Source organism: Poecilia formosa, unplaced genomic scaffold (assembly GCF_000485575.1).
Source record: "Poecilia formosa unplaced genomic scaffold, Poecilia_formosa-5.1.2 Scaffold0, whole genome shotgun sequence".
In the NCBI taxonomy this organism is placed as follows: Eukaryota; Metazoa; Chordata; class Actinopteri; order Cyprinodontiformes; family Poeciliidae; genus Poecilia; species Poecilia formosa.
In genome coordinates, this window is record NW_006799939.1 from 3,674,287 (window position 1) to 3,686,148 (window position 11,862).

At 37.7% G+C, this 11,862-nt stretch overlaps 1 protein-coding gene and 1 long non-coding RNA gene across 2 annotated transcripts in view; both read right to left on the minus strand.

Moving 5' to 3' along the window:
• LOC103140270 (uncharacterized) overlaps positions 1–11,862 on the minus strand; it is a 52,749-nt gene that overhangs the window by 6,328 nt on the left and 34,559 nt on the right. The window lies entirely within an intron of this gene.
• The window catches only part of LOC107836871 (uncharacterized), a 19,663-nt gene continuing 18,192 nt past the window's right edge, over positions 10,392–11,862 (minus strand). Inside the window, exon 3 of the long non-coding RNA XR_001662854.1 lies at positions 10,392–10,487. This is a non-coding gene — a long non-coding RNA (uncharacterized LOC107836871). The remainder of the gene's footprint in view (positions 10,488–11,862) is intronic.

Sequence of the window (11,862 nt, forward strand, 5' to 3'; positions counted from 1 at the left end):
TTTCATAGTCTTCACACTTTTCTTTTGCAACACAGTACTATAGTTGTCCAGCCACTCTTGTCCACAAACTGTCCTAGTGCAAGCAGTGTCTATTATTGCTGAGCCAAAACATTCTGTCATGAATATTTCTGCATCTGTTGGTGATTCTTTTGTGTACAGAGTTAAGTTGCACTCTTCCACGTCTTTTGTATCATCAGCAATTTTAACACTATCAGCTTTGTGCGGACAGTTTTTAACCCAGTGAAAAGTACTTTGGCACACTGCACATTTTGACCGTCGTCCGTACTTATCCAGCGGGTTTGTACCGGGCTGCGGAGTGTTGAGCTGTGAAGTTTTCTGATGGGGACTCTGCCGCCAGAACTTGCCTTTTTGCCGCCGTTGCTCCGCTGCAAACACGGACTCCTGGCTAATGCCCTCTGCTGCCGCACCTCTTTTTTCGCCAAATATTCTCTTCAAAGCGGACTTCATTGAAGCAAATGTTACATCTGAGCATGCCGTTAAAGCCAACTGTCTGTCCGTTATATCCAAACACGCGGTGTCCAAAAGCTTAAAAGCCAAAACTGGGTCAGGCAGCTCCATCTTGTATTTCTTCATCCGCGAGTAACGCTGCTCGAAATCAATAATATAGTCCGCCATCGACATGTTAACTTCTTTTATGATCCGGTCAAAATCCGAGTATACTTCATAGACCCTGTCCTTTTCCTCTTTCAAGAACAAGTCATCTAGTTTAGCGAACAACGTTGTCATTCCAGTGTCTTTATTTAGATCATCTACCGGAATTTCCATCGCCGTGTCCCGCGCTCTTCCAGACAGGGCCAGGGCGACAGCCAGCGCTTGCTTTTTCGACTCCAAATCTGTAACTCTCGTCCAAATGTTGACTTCATTCTTCCAGCTTTCGTAAGGCTTTCCTTCCTCAAACATTGGCGGAACTCTGTAGTTACTAACCATCCTCTGCTACCAATGTTAATCAGTAAAAATAACTCGTTTCTTTACTCAACTTTATTCCGCCATGTGCATCTCCCGAACAGCCAGACAGAGCCCCGAAGAAGAACACCAACCCTTAACATATGCTCCTGGCATAACAGTGCCCCTAGTGGGTGGACATGTAATACAAATAAAACAAAGGAGTAACAGAACTTTCAGTGTATGAGAGGATGTGAGATCTGTACTACAAAATCTAACACACCTGGTCCATATGCACACCTCAGACGTAGTAACACTAACTAGTCACATGGCATTTTGGAGGGGAAATGACAAGCAGTGCTCAATTTGGACCTTTAGGGGTGTAGTCTCTTGGGGATGTACTCACTTTTGTTGCCGGTGGTTAAGACATTAATCACTGTATATAGAGTTATTTTGAGAGAAGATTAAATTTACACTGCTATATAATAAGTTGCACACAGACTGCTTTTGATTGTGTCAAAGTGTCATTTTGTCAGTGTTGTCCCATGAAAAGTTGTACTTAAATATCTGCAGAAATGTGAGGGGTGTACCCACTTTTGTGATACACTGTATATCCTGTTGTGCTTTTGGTGTGAAAGTCATGACAGGAACCCTGTAATTTCTATTATCTATCTGCCATAATTATTACTGTTTAAACTTTACCTTTAATAATATAAAGTTACCTAATTTTTAAAGTGCAATCAGTAATACTTTTATAACAAATTTATATCAGTAATGATTTCTTGGTTAATGTCAAGTTGTCATAACAAAGACATTTTGAATAATGTCAACTTTGTATTAAAAGTGTCATAATTTACCGAATGACGCTTTATGACAACAGTGTTAAATATTCATGAAGGTTTATTGATGTTCATGACAGGTGTTATGTCAGTCTTATTCAATCCCCTTCAAATAAAGTGTTACCAAACAATGTAAACACACACACACCTAACACTGAGTTAGCTGTGTGTGTTTCAGGTCTGAACTACAAGATTAACATGATTCAAAACAAAGAAACATAAAACACATAAAATGATCTGCAGTGAGATACATGTTAATAAAATTGAGCGTATTATGGATTTTATCTGTTCTATCCCATCATACTGACCTGTTCTGTAAAAATTCTGAATTCTGATTCTTTACAAGGGTTGTAAAGTTACAGACCTTGTTTTTTTAAAATCATCCATTCAACTCCAGTTGTACGACGTAAGCCTCCTCAGATGTGCGCCACTGACATAAAAAACTTACTTTGAACACAAATAAAACCTGAAACAAACTGGCAAATGTGAATTAAAACACGTGATTTGCCTTGAAGTTTTAATTTTTTTTTATTTCTGCTTCTTTGGAGAAGAGTCATTTTAGAGACATTAAGATGTATTTTATGTTGCTTTCCTTCAGGGTTATGAATTTTCACAGCCGACTGTCACAAGTATTGACCAGCAGCTGAATCAGCACCACATCCAGCAGAATGTCTTCATTGGCCAGCAGCAACCAAGCGTGGTGTTACTGCAAGAAAGCCCAGTTAGCGACTACTTTGGCTACTCCATCTTCACCATGCTCGGCTGCTGCTTCCCACTGGGAGTATTTGCCCTTATCCATTCCATAGCAGTAAGTCTATTTTAACTCGTATTTTGTCAACATTCTTATTAGCTGTCAGAGAGCGTGACCCACACACACAGGTCAGCCGAAGAACGTGTGGTTTCTGTGGTTGAGGTCGAAACTTTGAGCAATTTTAAGTCAAATGCAAATATAAGTAACAAAAAAAGTCGGAAAAGCCGTTCATTTGTTTTTATTTGGACACAATCAGGACGCAGCAGCAAAGATTTTATAATGGTTTATATAAATATGAGCTGCAGATCAAAAATGAAATAATAAAAGTTAAAGTTACTTTGAAGTTTCCTCTATTCTAGTCAGCGTGATGATTAGACCATCACCTCAGGAGCTTGAGGAAGGGTGGTTATGTTCACGCAGCCTTCCTACATCTGAGAAATTTGGTGTTTTTGTGTTTCATCCACATCTAAATTGCTTGTATCCGTCAGATCCGCAGTCCAAAACAGGCCAGAATAGAAACCCTGACGCTGTACATGGACATTCAAAACGTCTGGGATGAAGAAATAATCTGGTCAGACTTTTTCATGCAGTCACCACAGCGATGAAAGTAATGCTCATTTAGCTTCCAGTGCTGCATTTTAATCACATTTTAAATGTGGACTGGTAGGATATTCTGAAAACAACAACTGGGTTTACACATGTAATAAATTTAAGATTTTCCCTCATTCTTAGGGATACAGACATAGGCTACTATTTGCACTTAATCTCCCTGCAATTTGCACATTTGCCGTCATTAGGTCGAAAAAAAAAAAGATTCAGGCTGAAAAAAAAGAAGTGTGTTTTGAGTTTGGGATCACTATCCTGTTGGAGCAGCCATTCAGGTTCAACTTTTAAATAACTGACTCAAAGTGCCACACCTAGCAAGAAGGAAGTGGCAAGATGATATCCTGATAGATCCAGGAACAAGTTATCTTCCATGAGATAATAAATTGTACAAAGGTACAATTTACTATCTCAGGGAGCTGTGCTGCTCTCTTCAGCTCTGGTCTGGGAAATCTATATTTCAAAGATCCTCCTCTAGCATTATGAGTAAGCTCCCCCAAAAAGAAATAGGGAGATAATATTTTAGAAGACAGCTGTATCTTGTATTAAAAGTGATATCTTGCATCGATGGAAGGAAAAAAGTCAAGTAATTTGCCCAGTAGTAACATTTGTAGGGGCTACTCTTCTCTTTTTTTATTACCTGTAGACTGTGTGTGGACTACGGAAGAGGATTAGGGCCACTGGAAAAAAAAAAAAAATAAAATCTGACTTTTTTCTCAGAATTCCGAGATTAAAGTCAGAATTCTGACAGACCTTGTTTTTTTTTTTTAATCATCCATTCAACTCCAGTTGAATGGATGATTTAACTGGAGTTGAATGGATGAAATTAAAGTCTGAGATTAAAGTCAGAACTGTTTTATTTTTATTTTTTTCAGTGGCCCCAATCCTCTTCCGTAGTGGACAGATGGCTATAAAGTAAATTTCTCAACATGGAGAATGACGACCAATCTTAGATCCGCCTTTCTTAGCGCATGATAACGTTGATGCTCCGCCTGCGTTTTACAGGACGTTTAGGAAATGGGCGGGGGAACTAAAAGATGAAAGGGGTTGACCTGCTGAGACACCAACTCTGAACCTTGTAGCTGTTGAAGACTAATATGATCCTCAACAACAGTTTGACAATGACTAAATATAGCCTTCTGGTCTGGTTGGTTTGAATTTGTTTCAGCATAGATGGCACATTTATGGGGATTTTGTTTGGATCATTGTTGGTTTGTCAATCAGTCTGTTTAAATTTTCTGAAAACCATGTTGACTTTGAACTTCTGGCTCTAAGCTGCATAACGTTCACTTGACTCTGAGTTGGCTGCTTTTTATCTTTAAACAATCAGCTTTTTAATATTGCTGAAAAAGAGCATCATGACTTCACAGGTTTTCTGTGCATTTGGTGTTTATTGTAGAGTTGCTGGGAGTCGTAATCTCACTGAAGAAGGGTATTTAATTTGTTTTTGTGATTTATTTTTATCACTGCTCCAATGTGCTGTAGAACCACAAAGTATTTATCACTTGAGTAACATGCTGAAGTTTACCTTGATTATTGTTAAATCCCTGAAGGCCACACAATAGTTTATTGTAACAGTATTTAGAGAATCACAAATCCATGTGCAAATGTTGAGCACAACATTTGACCACAAGGCAGTTAAAATTGATTTTACTGAGAAAGGAAATGCAGAAATACATCAAGAAGGCCATTCAAATTTAACATTAAATACAAATAAAAACAGAAAAATTCTAATTTATGACCATTTCAATTACAATTTCACTTAAAATAATTTTGGCAAAGTTCTGACAAACTCAGATGAGTTGTAAAGTCTAAGGTCACTTGGCAGGAATTATTTTCCGTAATCCAGATAGTCAGAGTCATTAAATAACCGATCCAATGTTGGACAGGGCCCAAGCCTCATCATGTCCCTGTCCTCAGGACCAAAAGGTTCTAGAGCACATGTGTCAAATTCAAGTCCTGGGGGCCAAATTTGGCCCACCACCGCTTTTTGTGTGGCCCTCGAAGCTCCAGGCGCTAGATTATATCAATCAGTCCACACAGTTTTCTGTGATTGTGGAAATTCACATAAAATTAACAGATTCCCTTATTTTTTCCCCCGCTAATCATAAGTGTAAGTGTTTTGCAAATTTTGGGAAAAAATGGTCAAAAATATTGGGTTTAGCTGATCACTAACTCCTTCCTGTAGGTGGCAGTATTTTATACTTTCACGACACCGCTGCCTCAGCCTTATTTGATGTCAAGTTACTAGTTTGTGATCGATATGACAGTAAACAAACAATCAACGTCATACAGAAACGCAAATATTGCAAAATTCCTTGACACCATTTCTGAATTAGTCCCACAAAATTAGTGATTTTATTTGCAATAAAAATAAAAAAAAAATCACAATTGTAAAATCATGAAGGGACTGAACAATGTGAAATTATATTTAATTTTAATAAGTACTTATAAAATGCAGAAACAGATATTTATACATTTTTTAACTAAATGTTAATGGGTTTGATCAGTACATTCTGGGACGACTGGCTCTTTAAGAACATTCATGATCTTGATTTGGCCCAAAGCAAAAATTAGTTTGATGCCCCCTGATCTAGAGTAGATGTAACCATGTCCCGTTTTGTTTTCTTTGCTTTTTCTGACCCTCAGACTCGTGACGCCATTGCCAGAGGTGACCGGCAGATGGCAGAGCTGAACAGCAGACGGGCCCTCAGGCTGAACCATTCAGCTCTGGGAATAGGGATTGGAATTTTTGCCCTCGCGATTATTGTGGTTGTTGTAGTGTTTGTAGCATTATAAACTATTTTTCTCTTGCTTTTCTCTGTCTGCATTAGACACCCAGACTGTAAGTCATCTGGTCATTAAAATCTGACTTGAAGATAAAAGTTATCTGACTAACGATTTTTCTATTACTTTAATCTGTTTCTATCTTCAGTCTCTAAAGTCAATCGCAATCAATCATCTTTCTTTATTAGAATTATGCATGTATTATTATTATTACTATTATTTCAGCCATAGTGGAATATATGAAAAACTTTTTGTGACTTTGACTGCTGCTAGTGTTCTCCCTAAAACCAAAAAGAAGAAGAAATACCGTTGCTAATTTATAAATCAAGAACCAAGCATGGAGAGGCAGCATTCAGCTTCTATGCACCAAAAATCTAGAACAAACTTCCAGTAAACTGAAAAGATGCTGAAACACTGAGTTCCTTTAAATCAAGACTAAAATCCCACCTGTTTAGAGTTGCCTTTGATAAGTAACTGGAACACTGATTAACATAGTTGATGCATATTTAATTATGATTATTCTTGATTTATATGGAGGCATTTGACAAAGTGCAATGTTTATAATTGTTTCCTAATTTGTTAATTGTATGGTGTAAAGCACTCAATGCTTTGTTGCTGAAGTGAGCCATAGAAATAAACTAGAGTTGACTTTACTTTAACTGAGCATAATGCATATTTGATTAAACATGACTCTCCATAAAATACTAATCTTTTCAATAATGTGATGTGACCTGCTTAGTTCTGTGTAAATACTGATTATCATTGCTCTTAATGTTTAGCTAAAGTTAATAAAGATGTTTTATTTTTTATGAGTGTTGATTTATCTTTGTTCTTACATGATTAAATGTTTAAAATGTCTGGAAGAAATAAAACAAGTACCCAGATAATTCTGTGTTTTTCTTTGCAAGGATTAATTTGTAGGTTAAACAATTAAAGGAAATTAAAGTTGGGAAAATGGGAATTTCCCAACTTTGGTCCCTATTCCATCCAACCATCCATCCATCCACCCATGGATCAATCAAATTTTAAAGGTAATTTTGGTTTTGTAAAAGTGAGGGGCCCGGTTGACCTTTTGACCTTTAAAATTTCATTAATATCTTCAAAGCAGCAAAACATAGTTGAGTTGATTGACACCAATTTTGTCTGATTTGCAGAAGGTAGAGGGGGAGGGGGATGGTTGACCTTTGATGACCTCTGGAAACATTTATTAATGTCTTTAAAATGATAGCGGCACAAAGATTTTTGAGGCACAAATGCAGCACAAACATTTGACACCATTGTTGTCTGATTTGAAGAAAGTGGAGGGTCAGCTTCACTCAGGTCACCAGCACCCTGTGACTTTGCACGAATAAGTGGGAAAATGAGTTTCCAAATTGAAATCTGAGGAGCAAAGTGCCTGTTTAAAAAAAATTAATAAGACTGACATGACACTGTCATAAACATGACTTAACAGCTGAAAAGTTGCATTAAAAGTGTCAACTTTGCATTGTTTGGTAAATAACAGCACTTTTAATGCAAAGTTTCATTAAAACTTGTATTTAAAGTCAATTCAACTTGTTAACTTTGCATTAAAAGTGTCATTATTTACCGAATGACACTTCATGAAAACAGCCGTAAACATTCATAAAGACTCCTCCATTGTCATGACAGGTGTTATGTCACGTTTATGACAGTGTCATGCCAATCTTGTGCACACCTCATCCAATAAAGTTTTACTGAAAATGTAAAACTAATAAAAACATGGACTCTGGGAAGGCTGAAGGATGCGACTGACAGCACAAATAGCACACAAATTCATAAATGTAATTACATATATATATATATATATATATATATATATATATATATATATATATATCTGAATATGTCTAAGTTGAAAGCACTGAGGTTTTCCTTTTATAGGTTTGAAGTGTGGAAGAAAGAACTGAACAGGTGCCGAGGTCCAGTAACAGAAGAAAAGAGAAACTGGTAAAAAAAAATAATAATAAAAAAAAATCAATAAATTTCTTGTAAAATAATGCATATTAAATTGTTTGTTATCTATATGCTGCTGTGCTTTTGGTGTGAAAGTCATGACAGGAACCCTGTCATTTCTATTATCTATCTGCCATCATAAACCTGAAGATAAGGATCATTTCTGGTCCGACGCTCACAATTGTAGAGAACCAGGAGGGAAGAAAGTTGCTACACCCCTTACTGCTACATCATGGATTACAGCAAGTCGATGGGAACTCCTTCCACCAACCAGCCGTCCGTTCCTCCACCTTACCAGGCCAACTCCTCAAATCCCCCCCTGTACTCGGCACAGCCTCAGGTAACCACCAGCATCCATCCACAGTCTGATAATTCGACCCATTTTCTCTCCTCACAATGTAGGTGAGCAGATTTGAGACACGGGCAAGCTGGAGAAAAATAACATTAGAGATGAAGTGAACAACTTTTATGTTTTCCTGCATTTCACCAGATTGTTTCTGCTGTAATTTTCTTTGGTTTTCTACAGCTGAATTCATAACAATTAGGTTTAATCGGAAATGTCTCTATTTAATATCTACTTTATAAAATATTTTATGACAGCTTCAGTGATGTAATCTGTATGAACTATGTTAACCACTTAAATTGTCTAATGAAGCAGGCAATTTAAATTAATGCTAAACTTGAACTTTTTTACTTGTTTTGTGCCTTGATAATTCAGTGAGAACTGAACCAGAACAGAACCTGGACAGGCAACACAAGAAAATAACGTTAAACGTAATTCCATAACCTGAAACACTAAAATCCTATAAGACTGGATATTTGTTTAGGTCAGAGCTTTTATCAGTTTGTGTTAAGTGATCACCATTCTTATGATATTTTAACAGTTTTTCTCAAGTCTCTGAGTCACAACATTCACTTCCTCTCAACAACAAAGGCAGCCACAGTTCAGATTTTCTCTAAGGTTTTAGATCCCATATTCTTACAAACACGTCGTTTTTTTATTTTGTCAACTGTTTCTGTCCTAAAGTACTCACTGGTATTATTTCCTCTCAGCTGTAAGAGTGTATAAAAGTCAACTTTTATTGACCATATGTAGCCGCACACTTTTACCAGTGTCCATGTCATTTCATTCCACAGCCATAAGTCGTTGATCAAAGGATTTAGCGTTACGTAAAAGTCACCTTTTATTGAACATAGCTAGCCGCACACTGTTACCAGTGTCCATGTCATTTCATTTATTCATCCATCCAGCTCATAAAAGCTTTATTACACCGAGTATGGAGTCAAACATACTACTGCTCCAAAAAATATTTTTAGTTTTTCTGCTGTCCTTCAGTCCAAAACAACATAAACAACTCACACACCCAACAGTGAGTTAGCCATGTGTGTTTCCGGTCTCATATATAGGATTAAAATGATTCAGAACAAAGAAACTCGTCACATTGACCTATTATGTAGATATGTTGAATTCTGATTCTTTACAAGGGTTGTAAAGTTACAAACCTTTAAAAAAAAAAAAAAAACATCCATTCAACTCCCATTGTATGACTTAAAGCTCCTCAAATGTGCACCACTTGTCATGAGCTGCAGGTTGTAGAAGGTGAAGACAGATTCAGTGGACCCAGGTTGTTGAGAAATTATTAAATAAAGTCCAGAGAGCACAGGGGATCAAACAACAATGGCTCTGACACTGGTAGTACTGAACAGACAATGACAATAGACGTGACAAGAAGGCAGTCTAGACAAGAACCCGACAAGGAAACACAGACACAGGTGGGATTAAATATACAAGGAGTAATCAAGGAAACAGGACACAGCTGGGATCAATCAAGAGGGGGGACCAGACAACACAGAGACTCAACTGAACACAGAAACTTACTGAAAAACCAAATCCTTTCACAACGGACATTAACTCTTACTTTCAACACAAATAAAACCTGAAACGAACTGGCAAAGGTGAATTAGACCACGTGAAAGGTTTAATCTTTCATCCTCTGCTTCTTTGGGGAAGAGTTGTCTTAGAGACATTAAGATGTATTTCTTGTTGCTTTTCTTCAGGGTTACGGATTTTCACAGCCGACTGTCACAAGTATTGATCAGCATCTGAATCAGCACCACATCCAGCAGAATGTCTTCATTGGCCAGCAGCAACCAACCGTGGTGTTACTGCAAGAAAGCCCAGTTAGCGACTACATTGGCTACTCCATCTTCACCATACTCTGCTGCTGCTTCCCACTGGGAATATTTGCCCTTACCTACTCCATAGCAGTAAGTATATCTTAACTCGTATTTTGTCAACATTCTTATTAGCTGTCAGTAGGGGCGCCACCAGGAATCTTGGGCCAAAGACAAAAAACTAAATTGGGCCCCCTGCTGTTACAATTTCTTCAGTCTATTTGACCCATAAAAGGCAGCAAATTTTAAAGGCTTGCAACTGCCTTGCTTTCTTTAGGTACTAGCACAATATTTACTTCTAGTGAACTTTACATGCAACAGTCCATGTGGTATGCAAATAGGTTGCTTACATTTTTTTCATTAGTTTTAGCTTACTGAAAGGTCTCTCCCCACGAGCAACAGTCATAGGCAACATGCAAAATATAAATAAAGCAATCCAGGCTTCTCAAAAAATGCTATGTAGTTGCATTTCACTCAAGCTGCAGTATATAACTTTAATAAAAATACATTTTCTCTTCATTTGTTAAAGCTGTCACCATGTTGAGACATTTTGTTATGAGACAGATAATCTGTGAAAAGATTAATCTCCTCCACCTCCTCCCTGAGTTGCTATTGCTAGCTAAAGTATTATATATAATATATAAAATATATAAAAATAATCCAGTCCAGACAAAAGACTGTTTATTATTATTATATAAAGATTGTTTGAATTTCTGTCAGCAACAAATATATTGTTTTTGTTGTGTAATTATAAAAAAGAGTAAAGACACAGAGAAATCCCTATGGATTCCCTGGAATGATGCTAACTAGGTTGTCATTGGATACAGTGTTGCTCACCTTTTTCACTGGGACGGGGGTAAGGGGTTTATGTTGGTATCGGGGATTAGAGCTGCTGCTGACTGACTCACCTGTTGTTAAGTGCGGTAAGAGGTACAGGGATAAATATATGAATATCTTGGTATTTCTTTTCCTTAATTCATTAAATGCTGTGGAGGCAAACAGTAGTCTGTAGCTAAGCTAACTATGCTAAATGGTTGATAATCTCACGGCAGATCAAAGAGAGATGAGTCTACTCACCTCTCTTTGAGAAAAACTTATCTTTGAGATAAGAGAGTATATACTCTGTCTTTTTCCTCTCTCTTATCTCTCTATTTTTTTAAACTTGATTTTATTATTTTTCTAGGCAGCATAGTAGCTGCCACAGTCGTTCTTGTATTCTACTGACTGCTGCTGAAAACAGCTTAGCGTCAAGCACGCTAAGCACGGCAAGCATTTAACGTGTAGTGGTATAGAAATGTACATAATTTCACACAAATAGTTTTCAGGTGAGAAGTTCCGGTTCTTGAAGTGGGCGTGGTGTATATAAGGGAGCTGCGGCGTTCATTCAGGCATGTGTCTTTGTTTTCCCACTGTGTGGCTTGCATCCGGTGGACTCTGGCAACAGAAAGCAACAAATCGCTGGCTGGTGCATGTTGCGCTGATGTTTTGGTGGTAGGTGTTCTCTCTCCCTGCACTTTAGCTGATCTTGGTCAGAAAATCTAAACTGAAGTGTGATCATAGGTAAAACGCCACTGCGCTGTGTTCCTTCTCTTCCTCGGTCTGCGAGTGTGTGTGCATGTTTTGTGGATCAGCAGGTAAGAAATTAACACTCATCTAAGCTCCAGTTTCTTGTTTCATTTAAAATGGTGATACATTTTTTTATAGGTTCCCCCCAGTTGAACCATTGCTGCTCTGTCTACGTTCGTTTCCCGGATCTGCTCTGTCTACGTTCGTTTCCCGGATCTGCTCTGTCTACGTTCGTTTCCCGGATCTGCTCTGTCTACGTTCGTT